The sequence below is a fragment of the Elaeis guineensis genome, chromosome 11, assembly GCF_000442705.2.
Source record: "Elaeis guineensis isolate ETL-2024a chromosome 11, EG11, whole genome shotgun sequence".
Classification (NCBI taxonomy): domain Eukaryota; kingdom Viridiplantae; phylum Streptophyta; class Magnoliopsida; order Arecales; family Arecaceae; genus Elaeis; species Elaeis guineensis.
In genome coordinates, this window is record NC_026003.2 from 32164797 (window position 1) to 32176649 (window position 11853).

An 11853-nucleotide genomic window follows, 5' to 3' on the forward strand; every position below is an offset into this window, starting at 1 on the left:
ATAGTGATCAATTCATTTAAAATTGATGCATGAATCACCTCCCTTTCGGATAGATGAGTCTCGAGTCTATAGTATGGAGATACTAGGATGAGAGTACAAGTAGTTGTTAGAAAATAATATGCACTGAGCTTGATCAACATGAAAAACTACTTAGATGTCTACTCACTCATCAGTAGTCTTTTCGATGTTGCAATAGTATGAGTGATTCTTTTATTGGAATTTTCATGTCGGGGCATGCATCTATGTTTCAAAAAAATTTATTTTCTAAACATGACAGTAAAATAGAAGATTAAAACTTCTTTTAATCTATATCATGCATGCATAAAACATAAACCATAAAGATCTACTTCATATGCTGAAATTGAATATATGCTAAAATTTAATTTGTGATCGAATCACATACCTGTTTCATAATTTTTTTCTTCAAATCTGGATCTGAAAAAGAGAGGCTCTCTCTTAGCCGTGTAAGTACCTGATCTCTATGGGTATCTACTTAGGATTAGTCTAGAATAGACCTTTTAAAATTGATTTTTCTTCTTCAAGAAAAATCAGCCTGCGAATCTGAACGAAGTATGAATCGCAATCAACTCTTTGATCCTTTCTTTGATCTTCTTCTTCTCTTGCTTTTCTTTCTTTGATTATGCTATTACCAGGGACTAGAAACTAGCACAAGAGGTGGATGCCCAAAGCCCTTTTGGGCATGAAGAAGATGGATGCCCAAGAGAGGGGATGTTGGACGTCCAAGGGAGAAGAGAGTGAGAGAGGAAGAGAGGGCATGGGGATTTCCTTGGTGGGTGTGGGGCTATTGGTTTTAGTACCTAGGGACCTTAGGGAAGGTCCTTTTAAATAGACATAAGGTTTGAATCTTATTCAAAACCAAATAAGCTCTTAATACAAGTCCTACTTGCATTAGGTTTCCTAATAACTTAAGTTATTCAACTTCCTTTAGGAAACCTATTAGGTGCAAACTCTTAGAGCCCTTGAACTCATAAAATCATATCCCCCTTTGCACTCAAGGGATGTCCTATCAAGGAACCACAAGCCCTCTATAGATGGGACATGCCCAACTTGATCAAAGCAAGTGGCGCCCCATCAAAACTATCAAGAAAATAAATTAAGGACTTGCACCCTTAATTCATTTAGTCCAAAACCTTAGTCATCCAACAATTGAAGCCCAATAAATCTAATTCATTTAGATTATTGTAGGTAATTAAGTTTGAATTATCTTATCAAATAAAAAAATCAAACATAAAAAGAAAATTGAATCCAACCATGTGCTGCAAGGTTATCTGGAACCCAATAGAGTTTTTCTAAATTCAATTGAGACTTCATAAGTATAATTGCTTATTTCAGATCTAATCTCTTTATTGTGTGACCCCATAGATTTAATTCTATCTAGTAGTGAGATATACAATGATCTCTATCAAAGTATCATTGAAACTCTTTTCAATGGGTCAGAATAATTTTTCTCTAACTCATCAAAGATTGTTGATCCAGAGCAACCCTAGTGAGCTCTCACAATCCACCAGTGACATCTAGCAGTATGTAGTGGCAATCCAGTAGAATCGAAAATAAATCTCAAGATATAGTTAACATATGATTCAGTTCCTCTATCATAAGTTCCGACTAGATTACAGATCATAGATAAATTATCAAACCTCATCATCAGACAATGATAGATTCGATCAGCTCAAGTTCAATTATGATTTTTATGAAAATTCTTTTCCATCAATCACACTGTTGTGGTCATAGACTCTCGGACTTAGCCTTTTAAATTTTATAAGACTACTCTTTTCTATCAAGATCGATAGATCCCATCTTGATGTGCACCTTACTCCTACAGTGGACCAACTATCGCCAACATCCACTATAAAAGCTTATTGAGACCATGTTAATGTGTCAGTCAAACTTCAGCAGTCTCACTACGAGCAGTCATACTATCTCAGATTAAAAAATTATTTACACAACTATAGCATCGAGACAATCACTGACGATCGAATAAAAATCCAAGTGATCTCTCATATGGTCACACTTAGTACTAGTTATTCTCTAACAACTATCCGTACTCGTCGCTCAATATCTCTACATTGTAGATCAGAGACTCATCTACTCTGAAGAAAATGATCTGTACACCGATCTATCTAGATCGATCACCATCCTCATGATGATACTAAAATCAAAAATATTTAAGAATTAAATATGTGTCTCTAATTCTCAATATTTTGAGAGTATGTATTAAAAAATTAATTCCATAGATGATTCAAGGATACATCATACTTGAATGAAAAATAAACTTACCCTTTTATTGATCAAATCAATATATTAAGTATAAAATTGTGTCCTAGATTTATTATAATATGTCAGCCATATTGGCTTCTAGAACATACATCTAACACCTTTAACCTATACTGCATTGGCTATTCACAATGAGGCTACTGTAGTTTGACTATACATTCACTTGATCCCTAGCCATTCAGGTTCTTGCATGTATGTTAGCTATGGTGGGTTCATATTCATTGTTAGAAGTAGGATGCACCTAGATAGAATCCATCAATCTTAGTAGAAAAGAAAAAGTCCTTTGTGATTCATGAGACTGAGTTTAGAAAGTGTTTAGCCAAAGCAAGTGTGAATACTGAAAAAGAATTTTCATGAGATTCACAAGTGAACTGGAATCGAGCCAATCTGGTATGTGACAGATGTTGAGATTTCTTGAATTCTCCGTAACCTCCACCAAGTTGAAACTCAAAATAGAAGAACTGAATCACATGGTAACTGCACGTAGGAGTTCATTACTTTTATTTTGTTGGGTTGCCACTACATACTGCTAGATGTCACTAGTAGATTGTGAAACTCGTCGAGCATCATCTTAATGATCAATGACCCTTGAAGGACAAAGCCAGAGTTGTTCCAACCTATCAAAAGAAGTTTCAATGATATTGTGAAAAAAATCATAATATATCTCACTACTTGACAAAATAAAATCTATGGGATCACACACAAAAGAGATTTTTGTTCGATCAGATGGTTGATCAATGATTATGATCATTGAAGTGTATAATCATCAATATGATTGATGATTAACCTTATATAAATATTGCAATTGAGTAATTCATTAAGTGTTAGTCAATTATAGGAGGATTAATTAGTAATTAAATTGCTAATTGGGTTAATTTGATTGAGCAATGAGGTTCGGATCAAGTCTAATTGAATTGGATTCAATTTGACTTGGATTGGGTTTGATTGGATCAAACTTGATTACAAGGAAAACTAATTTTTGATTTGATCAGGAGTTAAGTTTAGTTAATTCCTAATTAGATTAAAAATTTATTGAGGTGATTGGATTCCTAATTGGATTAGATTCTATCCTCTCCTTGGGTCAAACCAAATCAGATTTGGATTAAATCAAAATAGAAAACCCGAAGTCCCAACTCACTGGGACTCTCTCTCCTTGTGCACACCCCAACTTCCACAAGAAAAATCTCATGCAAATAGGAGTTTGGCATGAATTAATTTTTGCATGAAAGAGAGAGGGCATAAGAGGATGGTCGACTACTCATGATGAGTCATCATCCTTATCCCTTCCTAATTTGAAATTGATTCAAATCAAGAGATAAGGATTAGAAGGAAAGAAATCAAGGGATTATTGCAAACTTTTGTGGTGCCAACCTATCCTTGTGCACATTGAGAAAGAAGTGGGTGTGAAAAAGAATAAGATCTGATTTCTTTGTCTCACCATACCTCTTCTTAGCATGGAGAAAATTTAGACGTCCCTTCTTTATGGCGTGTAAAAGGGTAGTGCCTCCTCCTAAGCTTAATTCCTACATCTTTATAAATAGGGTCCAAAAATGTTGAAATTTCGTGTCAGGGCATGCATGTATATTTTAAATTTTTTTTCTAAATAATATATCAGAATAAAAAATTAAAATATTTTTTAATCTAAATCATGCATTCATAAAATAAAAAATACATAGATCTACATCATATACTAAAATTGAACACATACTAAATTTTATGCTGAAATTAAATATGAGATCGAATCACATACCTAATTCATAATTTCATTTCTCAAATCTGGATTTGGAAGAGAGTAGATTCTTCCTAAGCCATGTAAGTACCCGATCTCTTTGGGTATCTACTCAGGATTAGCCTGAAGCAACCCTCTTTGGTGTTGATCTTTCTTCTCCAAGAATAATCACCTTGTGAATCTGAATAAAGTCCGGATCGTGATCAACTCTTTGATCCTTTTCTTGATCTTTTACTTTGCTTCTTCTTTTGTTCTTCTTTCTTTGATTATGAAGCAACCAAGATCTAAATACCAGCAAAGAAAAGGGGATGCCCAAGCTCTTCTTGGATGTGGAGATGGAGGATGCCCAACTCTTTTGGGCGTTGGATCCAAAGGGGAGAAGAGAGGGGGCGTAGGGGGACCTTATGGAAGGCATGGGCTGTTGGGAATAGTGTCTCAAAGCCAATCGTTAGTCTGTTGATGGTTGTGCTCATTTTTATATTTGTACATGAATTATGAATTAATAAAAAATATTTTAGTATTTTTCATCATAAAATATTTCATCTTCTAATGAACTCCTATGTTGTGGTGAAGTCCTTAGGACTATTTAGACTCGACAAAGGAGGATTTGTCATTTAGTCCTTAAATCTGTTCATGACCAAATGATACGTTGTTACCAAGGATGACAATGTTTATCAAGCATAGGTCATTGTGTGCCATATAGGTTGGTTGTCCTCTTAACCAATGAGTGTGGAGACACTGGTATGGCATACAGGTGAGATGTAAGGGTACATCTGCACTGAATGTGACCGACTCTGGAGCTATTTCTGCGGTCAAAATTTATTCCATTGGAATATGGGTATAAATATCCCTCCGACTTGAGACCACCACGGTGACTTGCAAGCAATTCACTGCACTTAGGCACTGGACTACCTGAATTTCTAATTCAATGATGGAAGGCTGCTGGGTGTAGTCAAGTACTTGACTTGTCGGTGCGTGTGTCAAGATGGGATTGACCACTCCAGTTTAGGAGCTATGTACTGTCGTCTTTCAATTTAGCAAAACCTTGGCCAGGGTAGTCCTTGTGAGGAGTCATAGGACTGTTTGAGTTGAGCACGATTCGGATGATCTGATCAGGGTTGACAGTTTAACCCTGAGTCATCCTAAACACAGGGGTCAAAAGGATGAATTATACAGTAACCATATTCATATAGGTTCTGAATGTTGCGATTGTGACTCTTCGACCTATCCAAACATCGGGTACCATTGCTAGATGGTCACTTCGATTAGTACAGGAATTGGTTCCTGTGCTACCGGTTTAGGTTCGAACCTGCGGGGTCACACACATTAGATGTTCCTATCTGATCTGATGGCTAATGTAGAATCCTACATGTTTGGGACTCAGTGATTGAGAATCAGGATTCTCTGATCACGAGTTTCACACATTATGGGTACCGGGGTCAAGAGTCCCACTGGTTGGAACTTTTCGATCAGGGTTACATATCGATGAATTCTGATGCCCGATTGCCCATTAGATTTGGACTCAGTATTTATGAGAGGTTTAATTAGTGATTTGATCACTAATTAGCTCAATTTGATTGAGTAATTATTTTTGGATCAAGTCCAATTGAATTGGATTCAGTTGGGTTTGACCCGATTAGGTTTAGAGTTGACCTAATCGTCGAGATGGTTTGGTCCCTGATTTGATCAGGGGTTGGGCTTAGTCAATTCCTGATTTGATTAGAATTTTATTGACCCTAATTAAGCTTAATTAAGTTGGATTTAAATTAGTCTAATTGGACCTAACTTATTTGGTTCAATTAGGTTGGTTTAAATAATTAAACCATCTTGACCCAATCTCCATGTGCCACCTCACTTCCATTGCACCCATTTGAATTCATGAGAAGGAACTTCTCATAAATTTTTTTCTCATGCCAAGCCCTCTCCACGCCCCACTTTAATGTGCCAAATGAATGGATAAAGATGATTGGTTGGCCATTCAAATTCAAAATAAAGTTTGAATTTGAATGGGCAATCAATCTTTGCACCTTATTTCTTTTTTTACGCCCCATTTATTACATGAGAAAAGGTTTCTCATAAAATCACTCTATGCACAATTTAAGCCATGCCTCATGCCTTTAGTGGATAAGGGATGAGTTGGTGTCCATTTGAATTCAAATGTGCAATTACTCATCTTTATCTTTTCTTTTGGATAAGACGTTTGACGTGTTATAAAAGGAGGAGAAGAGTGGGGCATGCAAGAAGAAGATTTTTGGAGAAAAATTTTGTGGTGTGAGAAATCTTGTGCGTGAGAAGAAAGTCCATATCCTTCCAAGAGAAAAAGAAAGAAAAGAAAGAAAAGTGGGTGCAAGATTTCTGGTGAGTTCCCTAGAGTTTTAGCCTGGGGTTCGGGAAGTGAGAAAGTGAGCTACGAGTGTTGTGAGCCCACAAAATCTTAGAGAGATCTTCAACATCCTCTCAAGCATGTCTGTTGATGATTCAGAGCATCCGAAGAATCGACAGACATCGATCGAAGGAGTTCGATCAGCATCGGCCATCAAAAGGGCTCTACAACAAGCTAGCACTCATGAGGAGTCGATCAGACCAGGAGCTTCATGTGGATGATCCATAAAGATCAGACACACTGTGTGGCTACATCACGATGATCAGAATCTTTCGACGGTGATCTGATTGCGGTGATCTACTACCTGTACAAAGGTATTGTGTTCTGAACATATTACAATAAAGTGTTTATTGTTCAAATTCGAATTTCAAATTTAAATGCATGCATGCTATATATCATATTTAGATCCTAGTGTAGGATAAATTTATGTTAATTAATTAGATTAATTAATATTTTTTTACTATAAAATCATGTTTTGAAAAAGTTTTAAAATTACCATTTTACCCCTGCACTGAATTTTCCCACAAATTGTATCAGAGCGGGTTCTTAGATATGATATATATATTTACATGCATAGATTAAGTTGTAATCTAAAAGTTTAAATTTAAAATTTAAAATTCAAAATTTAAAATTTGAATTTTAAAAATTATTCAAAATTCAAAAATTTAAAATTTAAAATTTAAAATTTGAATTTTGAAAGTTGTTCAAAATTCAAAATTCAAAAATTTGAAATTCAAAATTTGAAATTTGAAATTTAAAATTCAAAATTCAAAAATTTAAAATTCAAAATCTAAAATTTGAAATTTGAAATTTAAAATTTGGTTGAAATTTCAAATTTGAAATTCAAAATTTAAAATTTGAAATTTGAAATTCAAAATTTAAAATTTGAAATTTGAAATTCAAAATTTGAAATTTGAAATTTAAATTTTGAAATTGGTATATTTAGATATACTTGATCCAAGTAGCAAGTAATCGAATTGGGTTGGTTGCCATGGCCGTCCGATATAGGAGAAAAGTAGGGTTTAAAGGCCCTCTCCTCCCATTCGATGGGGTCTCCTATGGCGGTAGGGGTGCTGCTGCAATTATATCCTATGCAGATGAAGCAGTGAAAGGAATTAATTGTAAAGGTTCAATTGTAAAATTTATCATGAATGTGTTAGATTAGATCTAAAGGAATATTCATGATTTATTTTGATTGAGTTATTTTCTATTATGTAATTAGCAAAAGGATTGCTATTTATGAAATGTGCTGATCTATTTGTGAAATGAGTCAACATATTTGGTGAACAAAAAATAAAATCTTTCAAATTTAAAAATTATTTTCGAAATACCAAACCCTGACCCATCAGCCCAAATACTTAATTAAAAGAATTAAGTGTTGTCTAGTAGGTCTAGAATTATGAATTAAGACCTAAGACAATTGCATAAACTTGTGGGTCAATGGGTTAGATGGATTAGGTCCATAATTGGGTTAGACCTAAGGTTAGCTTAAAGAAATGGACTAAATTAGAGTAATTGATCAAATCTAATCAAAAGTTGAATTAGATTAGGTCAAGGATACTCTAGGCTCAACTCCAATAGTTGTAGTTGAATGGGTCCATTCTTTAACTAGACCAAGATGGACTTAATTCATGGCTATGCGGTGGAACCCTATTTAATAAGTTGATCAAATTAAAACTAATGAACCGATTGGTGTCTAAGGTAAGTTTGGCATTTTGACCAGTGGTTTTTAAGCGGAAGCTACTCGCAGTGATTCGATCTCTGATGAGTTAATGGCTTATCCCCACCACTGATCTCACTTACCTGGCCAACTTGGTGAATTAGATTTTGATTAGATCACTTGGTGATTAGGGCTCACCCATGTCATTAGGTAAATCAGTTTGACTGATTTAGGTGCTCCTAATGCCAGCTTTAATTTAATCCTTTTTTAATCTGACTTGGTGAAGTCAGTGGGAGGATTGAAATTGGCTGGATATTTTTTTCTCATCTATCTTTCAATAAAATCCTCAAAAATTATTAGGTCCCTAAAAATGATTAAGTTATATTGATAACTAAGTCATAGCCTCCCATTAAGTGAGTGATAATGAGTCCATTAGTTTAATAATCATTGGAGGCCCAAAGGCCTGGTGCTTATTGACTAATGGAATTATCATTCATAATATGATAATTTGGTTTGAGTCTTTCTGATGGTGGTCAGGTTGGCCGGCCAAAGTCGGGCCTGATCATTTATTGGTCCGATTCACCAAATCAAATCATGTTAATGGTTGGACCTAACCAGATCTTTTCAGTGGAGGCCAAAGCCTACTGATTAGGTTCTGGGGCAAAATCAATTACTAGAAGTTATTTAGAGAAACAACTGGTTATGAACCTACCCATAGATGCACATGGGTTGACCAACCAAAGTTGGACTCGTGTGTAGTCTGTGTGGATTCTAGTACCCACTAAGGAATTAAAGTAATTCCTCGAATTGGAGGTTGAGGCTATCAATTCATAAAAATACTTGGAAAAAATTTAGACGAAAGTCCAAGTCTTTAATATTTATAATTTATGTACTAATAGAGGTCTGATTTTCTTTTATGCAGCTATGGCCACTATCCTGTCCCTCCAGTCATTATTAGATAATGACAAGCTCATGGGATCTAATTTTGATAGTTGGTATCAAAAATTAAAAATCATCCTTGAGCATGAGCGGATCCTTTATATAGTAACGGATCCGGCACCTGAGGAGCCAGCCCCGAACGTTAGAGGGACAGTCCAAGATATTTATCAGAAGTGGCTCAACGACCGCACCATCGTTCGGTACATTATGCTGGCGGCAATAAATGATGAGTTCAGCCACAGGTTCGAGAATGCCCAACCACAGGAGATGCTTCAAATGTTGAACGACTCCTTTGGCATGCCTGACGATGTTGAAGGGCACAAAACTAGTTGTGCCATTTTCAATACTCGGATGAGAGATGGAGCCTCAGTCACTGATCATGTATTGTACATGATCAAAATGATTGAGCGCCTAAGTAAACTGAGCTTTCCCTTGCACGAGAAGCTCGGTAAGGATGCGATCCTTAATTCTCTGCCCAAGTCCTACCTTCCCTTTCTTACTCATTTTTGAATGACAAAGCCTGCAGTGAACTACCACGGCTTGTTGGGGTTGCTGCAAAACTTTGAGAAGGACCACCAGCTCCATAAAGAGTCGGTAAATATTATGGGAGGGTCTTCTTCTGATCGTCGACCCTTTAAGAAAGGGAAGAAGAACAAGAAGAAGAAGAATAAGGTGCAACCGCATGCTGGGATGACTGCACATGGTCAGATCAAGAAGTACAAGCCCGACCAAAGTCAGGCGGAGTGCTTCTTTTGCAAGAAGTAGGGGCACTAGAAGAGGAATTGTCCTCTATACATTGCCTCCCTGGACCCGAACAGGCCGAAGAAGAAGCAAGGTACTTATATGATAACACCTTGCAACTTTTTCATTTGTGATACTACTGCCTGGGTATTGGATACCGAAAGCCCTTATCATATTTGCAATTCAATGCAGGGTCTGTAGGTCAGTAGGAGATTTGATGAAGGCAATAGATTCCTGTGTAGCAAAAATTTAGTGCAGGGGCAAAATGGTAATTTTAAATCTTTTTCAAAATTACTATTTTACAGTGGAATTATTAATTAATCTCATTAATTAATACTAATTAACCCTACACTAGGATCTAAATATGATACAACAGCATGCATTTAAATTTGAAATTCAAATTTGAATTAGTAAACCTTTTACAGTACTGTGTTCAGAACACATCACCTTTTGCGGGTAGTCGATCACCGCAACCTGATCACCGTCGGGAGGCTCTGATCAACACATCACAGCCACACAAATGTCTGGCCTCTACGGATCATCCACACGAAGCTCCCGTCTGATCAGCTCCTCACGAATGCTAGTTCGTGATTTCACCCTTTTGATGGCAGATGTTGATCGAACTCCTTCGATCAATGTGTGCCGACTCCTTGGATGCTCCGGATCATTTGTATGATTGCTTGAGAGGCTGATAGATCTCTCTCTAAAATTTGGTAGACTCACGACACTCGTGGCACACCAATCTCACTTCCCAAACCCTAGGTAGAAACCCTAGGGTACACACTAGAAACCCTGCGCTCAATTTTCTTTCTTTTCTTTCTTTTTCTCTCGGAAGGTTTTGGACCTTCACCTTGCACACAAACTTTCCTCACGCCCCAAATTTTCTCTCCTAAAATTTCTTACACACGTCCCACCTTTCTCCTCTTTTTAAAACAACATCGAACGTGTCTTATCCGCGTGAGAGGATAAAGATAAGTGGTTGCACATTTGAATTCAAATCAAATTTGAATTCAAATGCAAAACCAACATATCCCTATCCACTTGTGTGTGAGAAGAGAAGGGGCGTGAGTTGATTTATGCATGGAGAGTTTACACGAGAAACATTTTCTCATGTAAAATATGGGGCGTAAAAGATAAGACCATGGCGCATGGATTAGTTGGTTGCTCATTCAAATTCAAACTTTCTTTTGAATTTGAATGGCCAACCAACTAATTTTTATCCAGATATTTGGTGCACAAGGGTGGGTGTGGGATGGCTTCTGTGTGGAGAAAATTCACAAGAAGTTGCTTCTCATGAATTTAAATATGCACAAAAGAAGTGAGGTGGCGCAGGGAGAAAAGTCAAGGTGGTTTGAACCTAATTGAGCCAACCTAATCTAAATAGGTTAAGCACAATTAGAATAAATTAAATCTAACTTAATTAGGCTTAATTAGGCTCAATAAAATCCTAATCAAATCAAAAATTAACTAAACCTAACCCCTGATCAAATCAGGGACTAAACCACCTTAGCGATTAGGTCAACATTTAACCTAATCGGGTCAATCCAAACTGAATCCAATTCAATTGGACTTGATCCAAAAATAATTACTCAATCAAATTAAGTTAATTAGCGATCAAATCACTAATTAAATCTCTCATAAATATTGAGTCCAAATCCGATGGAAAATCAGGCATCAGAGACCATCGATATGAAACCCTGATCAAAGAGTTCAAATTTCAAATTCAAAATTTAAAATTCAAAATTTTGACCCCGATATCCAAAATGTGTGGAACTCATGATCAGAGAATCCTAATTCTCAATCATAGAGTCCCAGACACATAAGACTCATAATCAGCCATCTGATCAGAAAGGAACCACTAATGTGTGTGACCCCGCAGGTTCGAACCTAAGCCGGTAGCATAGGAACCAATTCTTGTACTAATCGAAGTGACCATCTAGCAATGGTACCCGACGACTGGATAGGTCAAATAATCGCAATCACAACATTCAGAACCTACGTGAATATGGTTATCATATAATTCATCCCTTTTGACCCCTGTGTTTAGGACGACTCAGGGTTAAACTATCAACCCTGATGATTCATCTGAATCGTGCTCAACTCAAT